Below are 20,163 nucleotides of genomic sequence, written 5' to 3'. Positions count from 1 at the left end.
GATGGTAGAAATCTAAGCAGGGTACCTACCTAACATAATAGATTAATAAGATAACCAAGCTTCAGAACTTTTTGATAGGCTTCGAAAATTGACTGAAACTAATATTTCAAAATTTCAGTTAAATAATTAAAATAAAAAATAGAGAAAAACATGTTGGCAAGATAATAATTTAAAAAAATAGAGAAAAACATGTTGGCAAGATAATATTCATCCTTGTGTAGTCAAGTACAAGTTTATTGATCAGCCTACCAGGGTTGAAATTCTGATGTCACTATTAACTGATAATAAATCCTTAGCAATGACAATAGCTACACTGTGCATCAACATGCGGATTGCTAGATATAAATGAGGATGATGACGATGAGAGGTTCATGATTTTGGTGACGATGATGATACCTATCTAGGAGACAACTCTAGGAGATTAAATAAATATACAGAGAATACTTAGAACTTTGTGACACAAAAAGCTCTCAGTTAGTGCATGTTGTTGAAATAATTGTTGTCTTGAAAAGTTGTTATGAAAATAAAGTCACATACAGGTGGAATTGAGAAAATTAAGGAAACCATGAAAGATAAACCATCACCTTTTTCATTTCAACCAATAATTTGATGTGATTTGGGAGGTGCAATATAATGCACCTTGCAGTATGCCTGATCCAGAATCATGTCCTAACTTTTGTTTACCAGCTATCTGATTTTAGGAATATTACTAAATCTAAGTCTTTTTTCATTATTCATAATAAGAAATAACAGCAGTAATTGCATAAAGAATTGTTCCAAGGATGCAAAGAGATATTGAACAGACTTGGAAACAGATGATATTTTCTTTTATTACTATTATATAATCATTTTAAAAATTGTTCTTTATTTCTAGAATATACTCCAAGAGTTCAATGTCATCACACGCCAGGGAACATTTCAAATTTTGTAGTCAAGTAAGAAATATTTTCTTTAGTGTGGTGTTAGTTTTAGTTATATTAACATAATATTTCTGGAAGACCAGATCTTGTCCTGTTGTTATCAATTCTCTTGTTTTTAATATTGTCTATTGTTAATAGTGCTTACTATTTCAACCAACATATTTGATGGCTTTGTCCCAAATTATGGCAATAAATTTCTAATTTTTTATGGTTCCTAAAACTAGGGAATCTCAAGATGGTAAAGGACAGGTTTGGGTCAGTTGTGAGAATTATAATTTTTCAGGGCAGAAAGTTGACTTAGACTATATTATTGTGACTACCTCCATTCTCACTCCCATTTGATTTTATCCTCAGAGAAACCTTGAACAATACAACATGTTTATATTGAAAGCTTTTGATGGGGATATTGTACACATCTGTCTACCTAATATGGGCCAAGTTTTCAAAAACAATGACTTCAGTTCTGCCTTTATAAAATAATAGTGTATTTATTTATCACTTACTAATTGTTAGACCACATGGTGTCTCATTATAACTTAGATAATGTTGTTGTGTTAATTTTAGTTTTGAGGAAAATGTGACTTAGAGATATACAATAGTGGTATTAGAAGACAGTAAGGATAGCTGGGTGTGATGGCACACTCCTGTAATCCAAGCACTGGGGAGGCTGAGGTAGGAGGATCATTGCAAGTTCGAGACCAGCCTGGGCTACAAAGTGAGCCCAAGGCCAGCCTGAACTGCATAGTGAGATCCTGTCTCAAAAAGACAAAAAATAATACAGTAAGGAAGTCAATACTGTATTCAGTATCAGGCTATCAACCAGCACTGAAAGCCCAGAAAAATAACTATTTCCTCTGTGTGTCTAAAACACTTGTATTGCATTTCTATACAAACTATCACAAATGTCTAATATAAGATATAGATCTTGTTCTTGTCATTCAGTTATCTTTAAATGAATTAATACATAACTAATGTAAATTTGACATACTCAGTACTTCATTGCTGTTTTATGGTATTTTCTAATCTTTCTTATAATGGCAGCAAGAGTGTAGAGAAAAAAGATGCTAGTTTATTAGAGATCATCTATTAAAAAATGTGGAGTTTGCAAAGGACATAGAAGGTAGAGAAACTAGGGAAGATATATATTTAGCCACTTCTAAAAGTGGGATAAATGGAGTCAATTTGGCAATAGTCTTTGTGATTATGAAAATTAATGATTGGGAAATTGAAATAAGTGAAGTTAAAGGTCATTGAAACCACTTATTTGTTATAATTTATTATCAAATACTAGCAAGCCCTTTCAAATTCTCGAGCAAGAGCTGTGAAAGATTTACAGTTTACTTTCAGAAAATTTGTCTGGTAGTGAAGTATTAGAAAGATAAGTGACTGAGAGTGTGGCAAGGAAAGTAGACTATAGCAGTTCGCTATTTAACAATTCTCAAGTGCAAATTTTGCTTCTTTGAATTAATATCTGTTTTTTTTAAGTCCACTACAAGATTTTACTTAAAATTAGTCCACTCCTTGCTACTTCTATGAGATCTCTTGTTATTTTTTTCTTACTGCTGAGAAAAGAGAATCCAACATCCAAAATTAAAGGAAGAAAGGCTGGTTTCAGCTCAGTTTGTAGAGGCTTCAGTCCACATTGACCTGCTCCAAGGCAGGGCGGCATGACAGACGGGCATCACATAGAAGAAATAGCTGAAGACAGAATACAGCGAAGCAGCATAGTGAAGAAGCAGGGAACAAAACGGCAGCCTTCTTTCTGTTCCTTATATTCTGTCCAGGATACACGCCATTAGGGCAGGTAGCACTCACATCCAAGGTGGATTTTCCATTATTCATGCCCAGAATTATACCAACTCGGTCTGTGGATCAATTTAGTAATCACACATCCTTGATCCCAGAATCACACATTGAAACCTAGCATCACACACTCTAGGTATGGCCATCTCTGAAAAGCCTTACCTGTGACCACATGAGAACTTGGGGAGACATCAAGAGGTAAATCAAAACACCCACTTATGCTATACCTTGATTTCACAGATATTACAGATATAAATTTGCCTTCTAAACTTCAGGTGTAAAAAGTCTAAATGCGAAAAGAATCAAAAACATTTCATAGCACACTGAAAATAATTGTGGTTTTTTTCTGTAATTGAGAAATGTGTATCTATAATTGACTTAAAATTGCTTCTAATAACACTTAGTGAGAGTCTCATCCTTGTTATTTGGGTTATCCTATAGTATGTACCCTTTTGATTCATCACATATCTGGTCTGCCATTTTGACCTCCTACAATCTGTCTGTGCTTTGTTTTTCCCTTCCCACTCCATTGATCAGATATGTTTCTTTTGCCTTGTACAGGCAACCCTTGCCATCAATATTACCTGAAATGGAGGTCATTTTACTTTCTCTGCACTTTGACTTGTTTTACTGGCCACAAAGCAGGGCTATCTATTTCTCTTGGATTTTTGCAGGAGTTTTAATGAGATAATTTTCTTTATTTTCTCTCCCTCTAATATCTCTTGATTGGATTGCTATGGGGACCAGAGGCTGGGTTTGGATATACCATGTTTCCACAGTAATCACTATCCACATCTGTAAGCCCTTTCACATCTAAACTGTTCATGAATCTAATTTGTGTGATTAGACTTTCACTCCTTTAGGATAAGTTGGGTTGAAGAAATTTCTTTATTTGCATGTAAGTAATCTCAGTGCTGGGCATACTAATCCATGGTATACATAGTTTAGAAAATGCTCAAGCCAAGAAACTCTGCTACATAAAGATACAGAATTTTTCTTGTGAATACTTGAGAGTAAAGACGTTGAAAACTATCCTTTTTGAACAAAGGTTGAAGCCCAAAAACAACACGAAGAAGCTAAAAAAAAATCTAGGAAGAGAATTTTCCTTTTTTTGAGGAAACCTGTACTCGTACTTTTCTTTGATTTAAATCATCTGCTGCAGTCCTTTCAAAGTTCCTAACTCAGCAGAACAAACGTATTGGTTACTGTTTTAAGACTAATCTTTTTACACTTAAAGAAGCACTGTCATAACTTTTACATTATTCTTTACAATTAGAAATGCTTATAACGGGGCACTGGAATCACAACTTCCTACATAAACTCTTTGGACCCATCCGGATCCCTGTTTCTGTGCTTCTCTTATTTGTAGGTAGTGGGTTAAAACAAACAGTGCCGGTTCTTTTCTCCAGAAGAATGCACCTTGAGTTGAAATAAGATGCATCTCAGAGAGACGCCTGTGGAGTTAAGCCCTGCCACCACCATTACTTTAATATCTCTGCATCAAATTACACTCAAAATTCCGTTACTGATAGATTAAATGGAAAGAATTTCTTAAACCAGTCATTAAAAGGTGTTAAATAGAGCACAACTAGTGAAAATGAATCAACAGTAAATGAAGTACTTCCATAGAAAAGTTGACATACTATAAGCAAAAATTTACACAGACATGAAATAAAAATATGAAAATATAATTAATAAAAAATAAAGAGTAGTGACATTATTTTGCCTGTTGTAAACAGATAAAAATCAACCCTCATAATACCAAATATCAGCAAATATTCATATCTTCACTTGTAATATTACACTTTGTGTAATATTTGAAACTTCTACATTTCATAAATTCCTCTTCTGAGTAATTTCTGAATGCTCTGATGTCTCTTCACATCATATAAATATTTCACATTTTATTAATATCTGAAAAATCAGTTCTGTTACACTTTTACAAGAAAGCTTGTTTAATTTCAAGTGTCACAAGAATATGAGTTAGAGGGCATCTTGGGGTTAAGAAGAATTCATTTTTAATAAGAATTCTAGCAGAAATAATTCCATCATGACACAACGCTGATAGTCTTTTTAATAACTTGTAAAATCAATTGAGTTTAGTCTAATATTGTATATAATATAGTCAATTTATTAAAAATAAACTGCATTAAAATAGATCAATTCCAAATGTTTAAATGTTTAGCTACTTTTTTTTTGAGCCAGAGTCGTGCTGTGTAGTCCAGGTTGACCATGAACTCATTATGTAGCCTAGGTTGACCTCAAACTTGCAGCATTCCTCCTGCCTTACTCTCCCAAGTGTTGAGACGACAGGCACGTGTCACCACCTGTTTACCACTTATTTTTTTAATGTTGAGTTTAAGAAATTCTAAAATTATCTGAAATAAAGTGAAAATAACTCATAAAAAGTACCTACTTTATATCTGTAGATAGTTCATGATTATTTTCTAAAACAAGTACATGATACATATCTAAGTAATGGTTTAAATGGTTTAATGAAAATGAGTTTGCTGTGTTTAAATGAATAGTAGGCTATGGTTTGTATGCTATGGTTTATATGGTTTTTGTTCTGTGTTTATATGAGCTTGTGATGTTCATGTAATCAAAGTGGAAATTTTAGCTTTAGATTACTATCAGGTTGCATATACTGACACACATAACGTGCTTAATAACTATTGCCACTACCTAGAATTCTTTATGTTTAACTTTAAACATGGAAGTATGCAGACAGTATCATAAGGAATCGTGTTTGTATGTGTGCAAGTACACTTTCGGTTTAGCTCGTAAGTCATTATAAGAATAATTGCATTACCAGAGTAATGTATTATACAGAGCATATATTGCAGCTATTATATAACTTTTTGTATATAAAATATAATTATTCATATATAGCACAGTGCTATTGTGTTGGTACTTTACTCTAGTTTCTGAGAGAAAATACCCAACCCCCAAAATAAAGGAAGGAAAGGTTTATTTAGCTTACAGTTGGTGGAGGTTTAGATCCACACTCAGCTGGCTCCAAGGCAGGATGGTGTGTGGCAAGGGCAACAGTTCATGGCAGTGGAAATCAGCAAACACAACCAGAGCAAAAAGGGAGAAGTATGGAGAGAAGAATCTTTCTGTCTGACATATTGTATGTGTAAGTCATAATCACTTTAGTGTGGGTGTATCACTGACACCTATAATCCCAGTAATAGGCCATGAATTAATCAGAAATTCTAGAAGCATGCCCCTAAGACTATGTGAGGCTTTGGCATGACATCTAGACATAAAGCATAAAAACTGTTTTTTAAAGTAGTCTTTATATATTTTTATTTACAGATAAAAAACAAAACAGTAAAAAGGGTAGAAATAATACAGAATTTAGAAAATAACAATAAAAAATCACTAGTTGATAAATTACATTTTGTTATCTTATAAGTAGTTGTTCAAGTTACAAAATCAAAGCATAAAAAAGTGCATAGATAATCAATGACAGTACAAACTATTCTGTTTGATAAACTAACAAAAACTTAGTAGTATGGTTAACTGTTTTACACACTTAAACATGCATACAGTTTTGTATTTTAGAGCACATTCTTCCCCTTTCATTATTACAATATCTATTATGTATTTTGGATCTTATTACTCTTTCAGTATTTTATGATTTTTTTTATTTTTCTAAACATTGTGTTTATATCTTCCTGTGTCCACTTTTGTAATGTCTCTCTCCTCTTCCTGTTTCCCTGTTTCTGCCCCTCCATCTCTGTATCTCCTCAAAAGACAAAGTATATTCACGATATGGTAATTTTTAACTTTTTATGCAAATCAGTATTCACAATATCTTAAATATGTTAACAGCATATTACAGTTTGTTTATAATTATATTGTGTTAAACAGAAGATGTGTATTTATAGACATTAGTCAAAACCAGTTCTTTAAAATAGTCAAGTATATTCTTAAAAGGAACTTCAAATTTCTCAAATATTCTTACTGAAATTTCAGTATCTATTTTACTAGGTGGTTGGTTAATCCAGCAATATTATAGTTAACATGAAAATAACTTAGTTGCATTCAAATTTCTGATGATTTGAATGTATATATTTCTATATATGATATTTATGGCATGCTTACATAGCCTGAAGAAGAATTTTCAGATGCTATTCTGCCATCAGAAATCCATTGGAAGTTATAGACTTCCTAAAATTAAAACCATTCAGGACACTAAATCAGTTCATTAATAAGTAGTTCAGAAATATTCATTTCTTTATAAATAATGGTGGCTTTGTTATGGCATTGTCCAGAAAAGTGCCTCTAATTATGCTTCTTTTTTCTTTCATTAAAGGTTGTGGAAATACAGATGAGTAAAAATTATATTATATAGAAGTATCTGATTTTCTTTGATTCACTAAAAATAAGCAATCTGAAATTCTAAAAGTTTCCTATAACAAACAAAACACTTCCTGTCTTCCCACGTGATAAATTCTTGCATGCTGCTGCATCACAAAATGAACTGTAGTGCAATAAGTATTGAAAAATACATTATTTAAACTTACTTGTCTCCTAACCTGACATAACCAATAATATAACACTTACAGTAAACAATAAATTTTAAAATATAGTGATTAATTCTTTTAGGAGTCAAGTAAATTTACATGCAAATAAAATTTCTACCAGCTATTAAATTGAGGACTACTATATATAATACAAATGTTCTAAAATAAACTTAAATAACACAAATTTTTTAAAAAGGTTACTTAAGTGAGTTTGATTTCTAAAATAATTTTTCTTAATCAGATTCAATCATTCAAAATCATTAAAATTTGGCCTGAGGATTTAGCTCAGCGGTGTAAGCACCTGCCTGGCAAGTGCCAGGTCGTGAGTTTGACTGTCAGTGACAAAAAGAAAAAAAAAGTCTAACAAAATCATTAAAATTTTCCTAAGTCTTTACTTAAAATTACATGGGTACTGATAAACATTTATCATAGTTGGTGTTGGTAGTGATAATGGGTTTCATCATCAGTAGCAATTTGAAAGGACCAAATAAGCACCTCTTTTCTCCTCCTATTTTTCAGTTTATTTATTCCTAAAGAGTTGTAGATTATCAATACAGAGAAACATTAGTAATGAACTCTGTAGCACTTCAGGATCATGACCAGCTTTGGCAGTGTTCTATTTTTGGTCTACCAAAGTTAAAGTGGAAAGTTTTATACAGATAAACATATTAAAATTAGTGATACCTGCCTCAAGAAACTATATTATGATGCTCTACTTCATTTTCTTACTCTGTTCCTGTTTCTATGAATTAAAGTCATTTTCAGTAAAACTGTTTTTTTAACAGAATATTTATTTTTCAATAATACATATTGCAGTACAACCTTTGTTAAGATTGGAAATATTTAATACCCTGATTTTTTTTTGGTGTTTGGCATCTTTTTCACAGCTCAGCATAACACTTCATGTACTTTATTTACCATTGGTGATGAATAGAACACACTAATTACTATATATATATATATATATATATATATATATATATACAGACATATGTACATAATTTGGGAATTCAAAGATAAAAATCTCTTAGGTAACACTGGATAACCTATTTAGGAAATTCGTGGGTACAGTGATAAAGAATAAATCTCCTGTTAATACACAATTGGCAAACAGGAAAGCTTTGATACTTCTGCAATGTTTAATAATTATGTAGTTAAATTTCAAAAATGTGCCTCACGATACTATCATTTGCATTTAATTGTCTTTATGAAGTATGATAAAAATGTGAATGCTACTGTTGTGTGCGACGCAACACAAAGTTATCTTCATACAAACAATACAGTATGTCCTCATTTACTTTGTTCATCGGATCTGGCATTGTGTGACTTCTGGGTTATTTCTAAGTTAAGATTACTACAAAGAGTGAACACTTTGAATTAATCTAGTACATCAATGCTGCCCAAATAAATCAACTAAAACACTCATGAAAGAGGACATACAGTACTGCTTCACAAAGTGAAAAGAATAATGGGACACATGTGTGTTTTGAAGGGATTAATTGCAATGTGTTTTATTGCAAAAAAGTTTCAAAATAATTTAAAAATTCATCATAATTTTCGATGATACCACACACTCTATTGTATACATAAACATTCTTAATTTATGTTATTTTTTCTATTTTTATTTTTTGTATGCTTTCTCCTGTTAGCTGTGAGAGGAACTTTCAAATAGAATCAAGAGAGCATTTTATGCTTGTGCCTCTGGAGAAAACATTGGATTTGGGCTGAGGTACTATACATATATGTGTATATATATGCCATTAAAATTAAGGAGACAAATGAATTAGGCTGCATCAAAAGAAATTGCCATTTTTGCAGTTGGCCAATTCACATTATATAAATAGATATCTACAGATCTTTCAGACGCCAGGAGCCTTGTAGTATGGATTAAGAACTGCTTTGCAGCTTGAGATCATATTCATAAGTGAAATAAATCAATCTCGCCTGTGTGAATACCAAATAGTTTCCCTAATGTGAGTAATGATTCAAATATATAAAAGTATGTGGTAATCATGATTCCCCATTATGTGGCCTTGAAGCCTTATAAAGTTTTCACTTATTAATTGGAATGGCTTTATTCTGGGCTTCTTGATATTATTGCCTGTGATGAAATGAATAGCTATTTTGAAGAAAATAAGTCATCATAATAGCTAGTGCTGATTTACTATCATCTTGTTTTGAAGCCCCACCAAACTATGGCTCTTCTGTCTCCATTGGTTTTATCATGATGTATCTCGCTGGATTTTATTATATGTGATAATATAAACAAAAATTGTTATAGGCAAAGAGATAATATAGAAACCATTGTTCATTTTCTGTTAGCTGGTTCTAAATACCCTACAATGCTTTCATCCACTTGAATGGTTTTACACTGACTTCATATGTTTGAAGCTATAGTATATGAAGTTATATTCAAATATTTCAAGGAAAAAGACACTATGGTAACTACTATTAAGTCGGGTTATTTGGTGGTGAAGCAACAGATTGCTGAAAATGTCATGCTTTGACCTGTATTGTTATGTTGTTATGTCCTCTTTTATCTCAATCTCTCCCTTATTCATTAAAAAAATTATTTAGCTATTTTTTATGATTTTTTTTAATTAAGGGGAAAAATCAAAAAGATTAGCAGAATATATTATATAACTTTTTTGATTTCCTATTAACTTGATTTGAAGTCCTGTAGTACTCCCACTATCTTGTTTTGACTGATTAGACTCTGTTCCGTTCTGTATGATAGTATCAAGTTTGAGGGTATAGGCAACTACTTTGAAGGCAATAAGATTCACTATGATGCCCATTCTGGTTTGACTATTATCTTCTTTGGAAGTCCTGTAATGTTTACAAGGTTTAGGTTTTATTGGTCTTGTTCTCTACTATTTTGTTCAACTTTATAATACCTAATGAGGTAGACAATTCTTTTTAAGGAAGCAAGAGGCATTACGGTAACCATTGTTGATAACCTTGTACTCTGTTTTTACCTCATGTGCTATGTCTATCCTTGGTTTTGACTGACAGCTTTGTTTTGCCATATTTGACTTTATTCTCTTCCAAAATAAAAAGTAGTAAGAACTAAAGAGTAATAAAATCCAAAATGTGTAAATTTTGTTGTAAAAAAAGAGGGAAAAAAAGTGCTCTAAAGGATACAACTGCAAGTATGTTTAGGGGTGTTAAATAGATGACCATATTAATGTTTTTGGTTGGATCATTGAACACAACTGTTTGCAGTCTCACTGTTTGAAAGTCCACTTTGCATGATTTGATACTGTGACGAGCATCTATCTCCAAGATGGTAATGTGTAATCTATTAACTGGTGATTTCTTACTGTTTTTTTTTGTTTGTTTGTTTTGGTTTTTTTTTTTTTTTTTTGTAGTTCTGTATTACTTGTACCCTTACACTGCTTTGTTTTTTCTCTTTTTCCTTTTACATAAAATTTAAAAAAAAAAAAAACTGCTGGTCAATTTGATGTCAACTGGATTACATCAACATGGCACGGAGTGTAGATGCTCCACTTGAGGGAAGTTGCCAGCATAAATAAAGGGGTGCAGAAGGAGGAGGAAGGAGTTAATGCGGTATTGCATTGAGGCACTGTGGCACTGTGGGTTCTCTTATGTGTTGCTGTTTGAGACCTTTTGTTGCCCTGGGGAAGCTTTGATCGTCACATCAAGCATTACTTCCTGGCTCCAGAGGGGAAGACGTGTGCTACTTGGTCTCCAGGATGAACTTGTCATGCTGGCTTCCTGTCAGGTACTCAAATGTGCTTGTCATCGGAGCACCTCAGGGCCTCCACGTCGCTGAGGATGGCTGTGGTGCTTTTCAGGGTATCCCTGGTCTTTGCTGTGAGTGTGACTTCTCAGCTCCAGTGTAGAAGCCTCAACCCTCCAAAACAGCTCTTTCATCCCAGTGGGATAGGTCTGGCTTCCACCGCTAATCTTTGGGTCTTGACAGCACAGATCCATAAAGAGACTGGTATGGGTCCTTCTTGTGGGCTCTAGAACTCCAATTGGACACGTGGGAGGCATTGTCATGAGCTCTGGGTTTTCATCTCAACTCATGTGAGACATTGCTCTGGAATTTAGGCCCTTAACTAAATATTCTATGCTTTTGCTGTTGCAGATAGATTTCCTGCATTTTCTTGTATTAACTCACAGTGACTATTATTAAAATAATATTATAAACTCCATGTCCTGATTCTAATTGTTCTCTGCATAACCCCTAACTACAACAATATAATAACTTGTTTTATATATATATATATATATATAATTGTAGATTAATAGGTACTGCTTGTAAATTTTGGCATATCCCATAACTACATTTGAAAGATTTAGAAGCATCATATTTTTGTAGTACAAAATTGTTTTAAGCCCCAACTGCCATTATAAGGACACAATAGTCTCCCGCATATCTTAGAGGATACATTCTAAGACTTGTAATATATGCCTGAAATTGCAAATAGTATTGAATTATAGAAAGATAGATGAGAGATAGATATATACTTTTTTTCTAATTCATATAAACTTTTCTTTCAATTTAATGCATAAATCAGATAACTTAAAATTAGCAACAATAACTAATTATAAAATAAAACAAGGGCTGGGGACTTAGCTCAGCAGCATAAGCACCTGCCTTGCAAGTGTGAGGTCATAAGATCAATCCCCAGTATCAAAAAAAATAAAAAAGAAAAAGTTAGGTGTGGTAGCACATGACACTAGTTCTACTTACTCACAAAACAGAGGCAAGAGAATTCCTTGAGCTTGGAAGTTGGAAACCAAGCTGGCAAGTAGAGCAAGATACTGTCTCAAAAATGAAAATAAATATTTAAAAATGAGAATAAAACAATTGTAACAATTTATTCTAACAAATTATTTAGATCTTATTGTTTTAATATTTTTAGACTGTCATTCACAGTAATAAATTGAAACTACAAGAATTGTAGTCAGGAACAAAGGAGACTGCTGCATCAAAATATGAGTATTTCAGCATTGTCAAAAAAATTGAGATGTATTTAACTCATTACAAATAGAGACATCTTCAAGGTCTTTAATTTTGCATCACTAGTTAATAAAATGAATCATGATGGCATTATATGAGGTATCTTTACATGTTGCATCAACAAAATATATTTATAGCAACTAGGAGAAAATTTCATGATGAAAGAGTTGGACCTATGTTATCAAACATTTTTCTAAAGATTGCTTATTAATTGCCAAATACATTTCATTGAAAAACACTAATATCTGTGTATTAATCTCATTAAAATTTACATGATTATTAGAACAGTATAATTAATTGATACATAATATAGACACAAATAAAATAAATAACTCAGAGTCTCATAACAGCAGTTTGAGATTAATGATATACATATAACACTTAAATTTCATTTATAAATATTTGTCGCTAGCATGTTGTGGAACATTTATAAATTGTGTAGCAGAACCTTGGTACTACTTGTTAATTTGTTTTGGGACATATACGTATCAAAGAAGTAAGCACTAAACAAACTGTTTTTTAGCAGAAAAGTGTAGAGTAAAGAGGCAACTGACATGGGCACATTCTACATTGCCCATGTAGTAGGAAACAAATGATGAGTACTGAGATGAAAAATTTGTGTTAAAATGCATTGAGTACAAAATTTCATGAGTTTCAAAGCAGTCAACTACCAAAACATGGCTTTTTTAGTTTGTTTATTTATGTTAATGCAAGAAAATACTATTTATATAAGAAAACAACAAAAAAGCAAGGTAGGACCTAAAGATCTAAAAATATTTTTCCTTTTTTTAATGTTCTGATTTTTAAAATAGGATGAAAATCTGCATTTCATAAAACATAGGCATTATGAAATACATTTTTAGACTTATGTTAATAGAGCTATTTTTCTAGTTAAGAATCTGTGACATTTATTGGATGCTGATTTACATTTAAAAAGACAGATTATTGTATTTAGATTCTTAAATTTTAGTTTGCTTGAAAGAACTAACTCCAATCAGGCAAAATGTGAATCAGAAAAAATATTTATACAATATATTCTGGTGCATGAGATAGCATCTTCAATTACTCCAGTGCAACAAAAGGCCTTTAGTTTGCTTCTCATTTTGTGATGCTGCTGTCCTGAACTTGGGGGCTGTGTTCATCAGGTCTCAGCCCTGGGAACCACCAGCCTAATATACTTGGAAGAACTCTTCTGGAATCCTTAGCACGACCTACACAAAGTTTAAACATTTTATGTATAGGATCACTGGGGGAAAGTTGATCAGGAATATTTAAACCGACTATAAATTACTTCGAAGTACTTATTAATTATCAAGGGGGAAAATTGTTTTGACACAACACATATGGTGCATACCGCAAAATCAAGTGACCAAACTCATCACCACTAATCACGTGGCACTTGTCCTGCCGTATATTCGGATAGGATACAATGAAAACTCTACCACATACTACCCAAAGCTATCTATCAAGGAAATTTAAAACTCATCCAGTCATTACAGGACAATCAGAGCAATTAGGAGATTTTTTTTTTTTCTTCACAAATGTAGATGTGATGCATAGCCAAAGACGGTTATTAGGACTCTTGTGGTATAAGGAGACTAAATCCATTAACTTATCCTAAGTTGGTCCCTGACATCTTTGACAATCTTGTATATGGATGATGAATTAGATAGTGTTGCATCATGGTGTAATTCTTAGCTGTGCTGATGAAATTGCCATTGTGTAGTAGAATTTTTGATTTTACAAGGTACTTGTATATGCTAAATATTTAGACATGAATTTATCCATGTATGTGTATGAGCATGTTTGTATATGAGTATGCATACATCCATACAATTTAAGAAATAAATTGCTAGCTGAAAGTGGTTGCATACACTTGTAAGTTGCTTGGGAGGCTTGGGCAGAAGGGACAATTGAGGGAGACCCTGCTTCAAAGTAAGATAAAAGTATAGTGGATGTGTTTCAGTGGTTGAGTACTTGCCTAGTATATAGAAGGACCTAAGTTTAGTCTACAGTGTTACACACACACACACACAGACACACACACACACACACAATTACATGTTGCAATAGATAAATAAAAGAATAAGTGATGATGTTGCAAGAGAAATAGAGAAAACTGATGTCGATCAATGCTAATTCATGAATCAATGCAAGATGTATATTTCTTGTTCTAGGATTTAAACTTCTAAAAAATTAAAAACTTTAAAGTTCAGATTTGGGTGGGATGACAACAAACCTATTACAACCAAGTATTAGATGTACCTGAGCAATGGAGAGTAAAAACTAGCATATTTGATAGAGAATTTATTTTTGTAGTTTAAATATACCCTTGAATATTATTAATTTGTCTGTGAAAATTGTGTCAAGCATCACCACAGAAATTGGCCGAGATCTCTTCTGTATTGGCACATAGGGTGGCGTTCCTTAGAGTTGAAGGATAGCGTTTTATTGTGTAAAACAATAAACATTTCAGCTCTGCAAGAATTTTTTATGGGCTCCCCATGAATGTTTGGTCAAGGCAGTGCTGTATATGTCAGGTGTTTACTCTAGAGATCTTTTGATTTTATATATATATATATATATATATATATATACAAAATCAATATATATATAATGTAATGTATATAATATATACAATATATATATTGCTGAGAACCTAGTAGAATAGTTACAACTGTAAAACCAATGTTTTTATTTAAATAATTTTCTATTTAAATATAAATTGCACATTATGGATCAAATATAAAATATCAAATTAATTTTAATACAATAATTAAGATTTTAGTGAAAAGACTTGTTTAAATTCATTATTATTAATATGGATTTACTCAGTTTCTAATTTTGGACAGTGGTAAAACATCTGAAATCTGAATATTCACATGGAGTGATCTAAGTGTGTATATTGTGGTTTCAGGCAATGTGAACTTGAACCCACCTTGTCCCTCTGTTTCTTAATTGAATGGATGCTTTTTTTTCCTAATCGTATGACTGAATTTTTAAGGACTTGATATCATAACACAGACTGAAAATTTGATGATGTATAATTTCTAAGACTATTGGGATAATTTAGGGAAATAAAATCAGGCATGTAAGATAATCAGCACAGGCCTTGTATGAATAATACAAGCCCATTTAGATCACTTTCATCAACATCTGCAGAAAATCTTCACTCTTTTTGTAGGGACTGCTCATTCTGATTTATGTCCAATGAAAATATTCTGAAGCATTAATTCGTAAATATTGTTTTTAAATTCTGGAACAAAATTAAAATCTAATGTGTCAGAGTGATTTTCATTTCACTTTCACTCTAATATTGAGTATTTTTATAGTAAAGTCCCTAGCACTAAGTATTCTACCAGTTTAGACTGGTATAAGGAAGCTAAGATTATCATTGTTTCCTAAACAAGGAGACAATAAGGTATATTGGAAATATTTTAATAAGATATATAGAAAATTGGTATTTTTCAACTGCAAGTATTTTCTCTCTTTTAACATATCTTTGTATTACTGACTCTAATATATGATTTGCCTATATATGTTATGTTATAAAACTAGTAAGATTTCTTTATTATATACTCTAGAGGAAAACATAACCATACCAATTTTGCATGTCAATCATTGTTTTCCAAGAGGCATAAGAAATTAGATGTGTTCACCTTCAAGAAAATGATTTTGTAAAAGTAAATTATATTTATTCCTTTCTTAATCTTTGAATATTATGAAATGTTAGTTTTCACTGTCATTTGTATTAATTTCTTAACATTTTATAAATGATGGAATCAATAGTGATTATTCTGTTCATTCATTTTTCATTTGTCTTGAGTAGAATTGTCTGCAAAGCAACCTTTAAATGAAGATTGATGGATATGTGACATCTTAAGGAAATGCTTCCAGAAAATAAATAGTAAAGAAGGAGGGAAATGTCTCAGTCTGCCTTATGAGGCCACAACAAAATTCTAAATGCTGGTATTTTATAAAGAATAGAATTTTATTTCTCATAGTTCTGAAGTCTGGAAAGTTCAAGATCAAGACACTAGTATCTGGTAAGAACTCTCTGCTTTGAACAGGGTACCTTCAACAGAGCCTCCTCCAAAATTGAGAAACACTTCCTCACATGGCAGAAGAGGAAAAACAAAAAGAGGGACAAATTTCCTCTTTCAAATACTTTAGGAACCTAAACTCATTCACAAATGTGGAACACTCATGATAAATCACCTGTTTTATTTGTTGTTTTTCTTATACAAGGGTTTGAACTCAGAGCCTTCTCACTGAGCTATATTCATAGACCTTTTTAAAAATATTTTGAGACAGGGCATTATGAATGTCCTGTGTCTAGATGTCCCCACAAAGCCTCATATGGTCATAGATGGTGCTTTTCTGAGGTGTCTGGATCTAGGGTGACACCAATCAATAGGTCTACAGCCTGGTTAGAATATAAAAGGGAAATGGAGACTGCTACTTCTGCTGCTACTTTGACTGCTACACTTTGCTGTTTGCTGCTTCTGTTGCTAGGATGGCAACTGTTTCTCCTCTGTTATGCCCCTCTGCCATGCTTCTCTGTCTTGGAGACAGCTCACTACAGATTCAAACCTGTACAAACCACAAGCCAAAATAAACCTTTCTTTCTTTCCATGTGAGTATTGGGTATTTTGTCTCAGCAATGAGAAAAGCAACCAAGAAACAGGCTCTCAGTATGTCGTTAAATAAACTAGGCCAAACTTGAAACCGTGACCCTCTTACCTAAGCCTTCCAGAGTTGAATTTACAGTCGTATGCTTCCTAGCCTAATCACTTCTTATTGCTATCACACTGCAATACCTGGATTTTAGAGCAGACATACTCAAACTGTAGCAAAGAAATAGATTTAGTTACCCCAATGAGTGTGAGATTTAAGGCAAAATTTTAGCAACAGCCTGATCCTGTGATATTTGCTAGAACTAAATTGAGTTTGTTCTTTCTTCTTTATCTCTCTTTCTTTCTCTCTCTTTGTATGTCTGTCTGTCTGTCTCTCTTTCTCTGTCTCTCTGTATGTCTCTGTGTCTCTGTGTCTGTCTCTGTCTGTCTGTCTGTCTGTCTCTCTCTCTCTCTCTCCTCTCTCTCTCTCTCTCTCTGAAGTTGCAGAGCTGTGGTTTGAGAATCTCCCACCACACAGACATTGGTTATGGGCCCGCCTCAGGGAAAATAAATTCCCAGGCTCTCCTTATCTATAAGCAGCTTTAGTAACCCAAGGGTAATACTTTAAGTTTATAGAGTTTCAACCATGTTTACCAAGAGGATGGGAGCGCATCACAAGCACATGGTATCACAACGAATAAAGGGAAAAAAGGAAGATTATCCACAGAATTTGCTAGAGTTATCTTTTTTTTTAACCTCCTAATGGAATCACTGCTAAAATCGAAATAATAATTCTAATTCTAGGATGCCAATGATGCTGATTTCTATGAATAAATATTGTATGTAAAAGAGATAATTAGTAGGCCAGGAATGATAGAGCACGCCTGTAATCCCAGCACTTAGGAGGCTGAGGCAGGAGGGTCACTGCTAGTTCAAGGCCAACCTGGGCTACAAAGTGATTATGAAGCCAGCTTGAACTGCATAGTGTAACCCTGCCTCAAAAGACAAAAAATACATAAAATAAAAGTTAACAAAAATAAATAATTAGTGGTTAATTGCAGATTGTCAGACTTTTTGATCACTTTTTCCATAAATACAGTATCAGCAAAGTGAAAATTTCTTTTGTTAAAAAGTTTTAAGTTTTGTTTGTAAATAAAATCATGTAAAATAATTACAATTAATGTGCTAACTTTCCATTGTTTCCACAGTAACTGAAGACAGGCTAATTGACATTCAAACACACACTTATAATCTCATAGGTCATAGATCAGGGTCTTTCAAATATGACTGAGACCTCTGCTCAAGTTCCACAGACTGAAATCAGATGCTATAAGGGCTACAGTATATTCTGAATCTTGTGACCTTTTCTAAACTTAATGCATACATATTAGCTAGAACTCAAAAAAAAGTTTCTTAGTCCATTAACAGCTACTGCAAGATATCAGATTGTATAATCATTCAAAGAACTTTTAATAATTATAATTTTTGATCAGTTAAAAACATCTCTCAATTAGTAAGGGCTGTATTTCCAAAATGACAAGTTTTTCCCATAAGAAGAGAAAGAGACAACAAAAGGATCAATGGCATTCTATGAAAATGCTATATGAATAAAACCAGAAAAAATTTGACATATAAATATCAGTATCTCCTAAAAAATCTGAAAGTTGAATGATACTTAATTCAACAGAGAAATGAGGAATATAATAAAATCCATTTCTCCAAATTAAGGACAAGCAAAAGGCAAGGACAAAATCATCTATAGGTTTGAAGAGGGCAACAAAATTACTAAACTCTCAATGAATGGACTCTTTCAAATACGTTTGGTGAAAAATCAGTTATATTTTTATGTGTGCTAACATTTATTCATTAATAGAATTATTCTTGCGAAATTAATTAAACTGATGATACGCAGAGTAGACCTGAGGGAAATAATGGATCAGGAGCTAAGATCAAACATTCAACTGTTTGCAGTCTCACTGTTTGAGTGTCCACTTTATATGCTTTGATACTGTGATTTGAGCAACTATCTCTAAGATGATAATATGTAATTATTAACCGGTGATTTCTTACTGTTTTTTTTTTTTTTTGGTAGTTCTGTATTACTTGTACCCTTACACTGCTTTGCTTTGTTTTGTTTTGTTTTTTCTCTTTTTCCTTTTAAATAAAATTTAAAAAAAAACAAGAGTGGAAGGAGGTCCTCAAACATAATAGCTGTTTTATCTTTATTTTTTGTACTAGAAATGAAACTTGACATTTTGTACCTGCCAGGCAGTCACTGTGCCACTGAACCATATCCTTGGCCCTGATCTGTTATGGTAAGTTCATATTTCTGTGATCCACCACTTTAATTACTTTATATAACCAAATCATACATTACAAAATGTAAATTAAAGTATTCTTGAATGGAAATTCCCTAAAATATATCTTTAAAGAAAAATCAAGATCATAATGATTTAATTCAGCTGATATTGAAAGAAATATTATTGATGTTATACATGAAAAGGAGATGAGGATATTTGTGATGAAATTGCAAACTGCTGTCATCTTGATGCTGTGATATTCAAGGACAGGAATAGCAAATTTTCAGCTTCTGAGTTAATTCTGTAATATATTATGTTCATTAGCACTCAGTACTTTGAAGACACTTAATTACAATGTCTTGAATGAGTTTAATCAATATATCTCATTATGTGTAAATCATCCCCGTCTCTATCCTGATGATTGTCCAAAATGAAAACAGTTTTATAAAGCACTTAAAGTGGACTGGATATATTTATTGTTTGAAGGATGGATTAGCATATTTAAATATTCAAGGACTAAGAAATGGGAAAAAGGTAAAGGGAAGAAAAACTAGGTTATAAAAGATGCAAACATAGTGAAAAAAAATGGCAGCTTGCTAGGGGATTTGGCGGAGAGTCCCTCCGGATAAATCATACTAGAAGCTAGAACATGACAACATGGAGAGGGCCAGACAAATGCATAACAATTCTTATTAACCAAGACAGCGCGGCTGGAGGATTTAAAGTCGTGCTGAGACTGTGAAGGCTGATAACGGGAGGCTGCAAATCCCGCGCCTGTAAATCAGCAAACTGACCCATGGACCCAACAAGAAAAGCTGTGTTGGCTTTTGGTGACTGCTGGAAACTGAGACCGGGGACCCCGAGAAGCAGCCAGGACTGCCCCGCTGCACCAGAGGAGATTGTGAAAGGCTCTGGAGCTCCAAAGTCGAACGCTGTGCAGTTTTCTGACCATTCCACGCTGTGCCGAGAGCACAGGGAAGGTGAGCGGCATGGTGT

The 20,163-nt window shown here is 32.9% G+C and overlaps 1 long non-coding RNA gene across 2 annotated transcripts in view; it reads left to right on the top strand.

Moving 5' to 3' along the window:
• Nucleotides 1-20,163, top strand: part of LOC106027610 (uncharacterized) — a 105,881-nt gene that overhangs the window by 17,166 nt on the left and 68,552 nt on the right. For both annotated transcript variants that reach the window (XR_010046501.1, XR_002791125.2), the window contains exon 2: nt 19,106-19,182. This is a non-coding gene — a long non-coding RNA (uncharacterized LOC106027610). The remainder of the gene's footprint in view (nt 1-19,105; nt 19,183-20,163) is intronic.

Source organism: Cavia porcellus, unplaced genomic scaffold (assembly GCF_034190915.1).
Source record: "Cavia porcellus strain 051 isolate PalLab524CR breed Dunkin Hartley unplaced genomic scaffold, mCavPor4.1 scaffold_3, whole genome shotgun sequence".
NCBI lineage: Eukaryota > Metazoa > Chordata > Mammalia > Rodentia > Caviidae > Cavia > Cavia porcellus.
The sequence above is the reverse complement of the archived record's forward strand: the minus strand, read 5'-3'. Positions and strand labels throughout refer to the sequence as shown.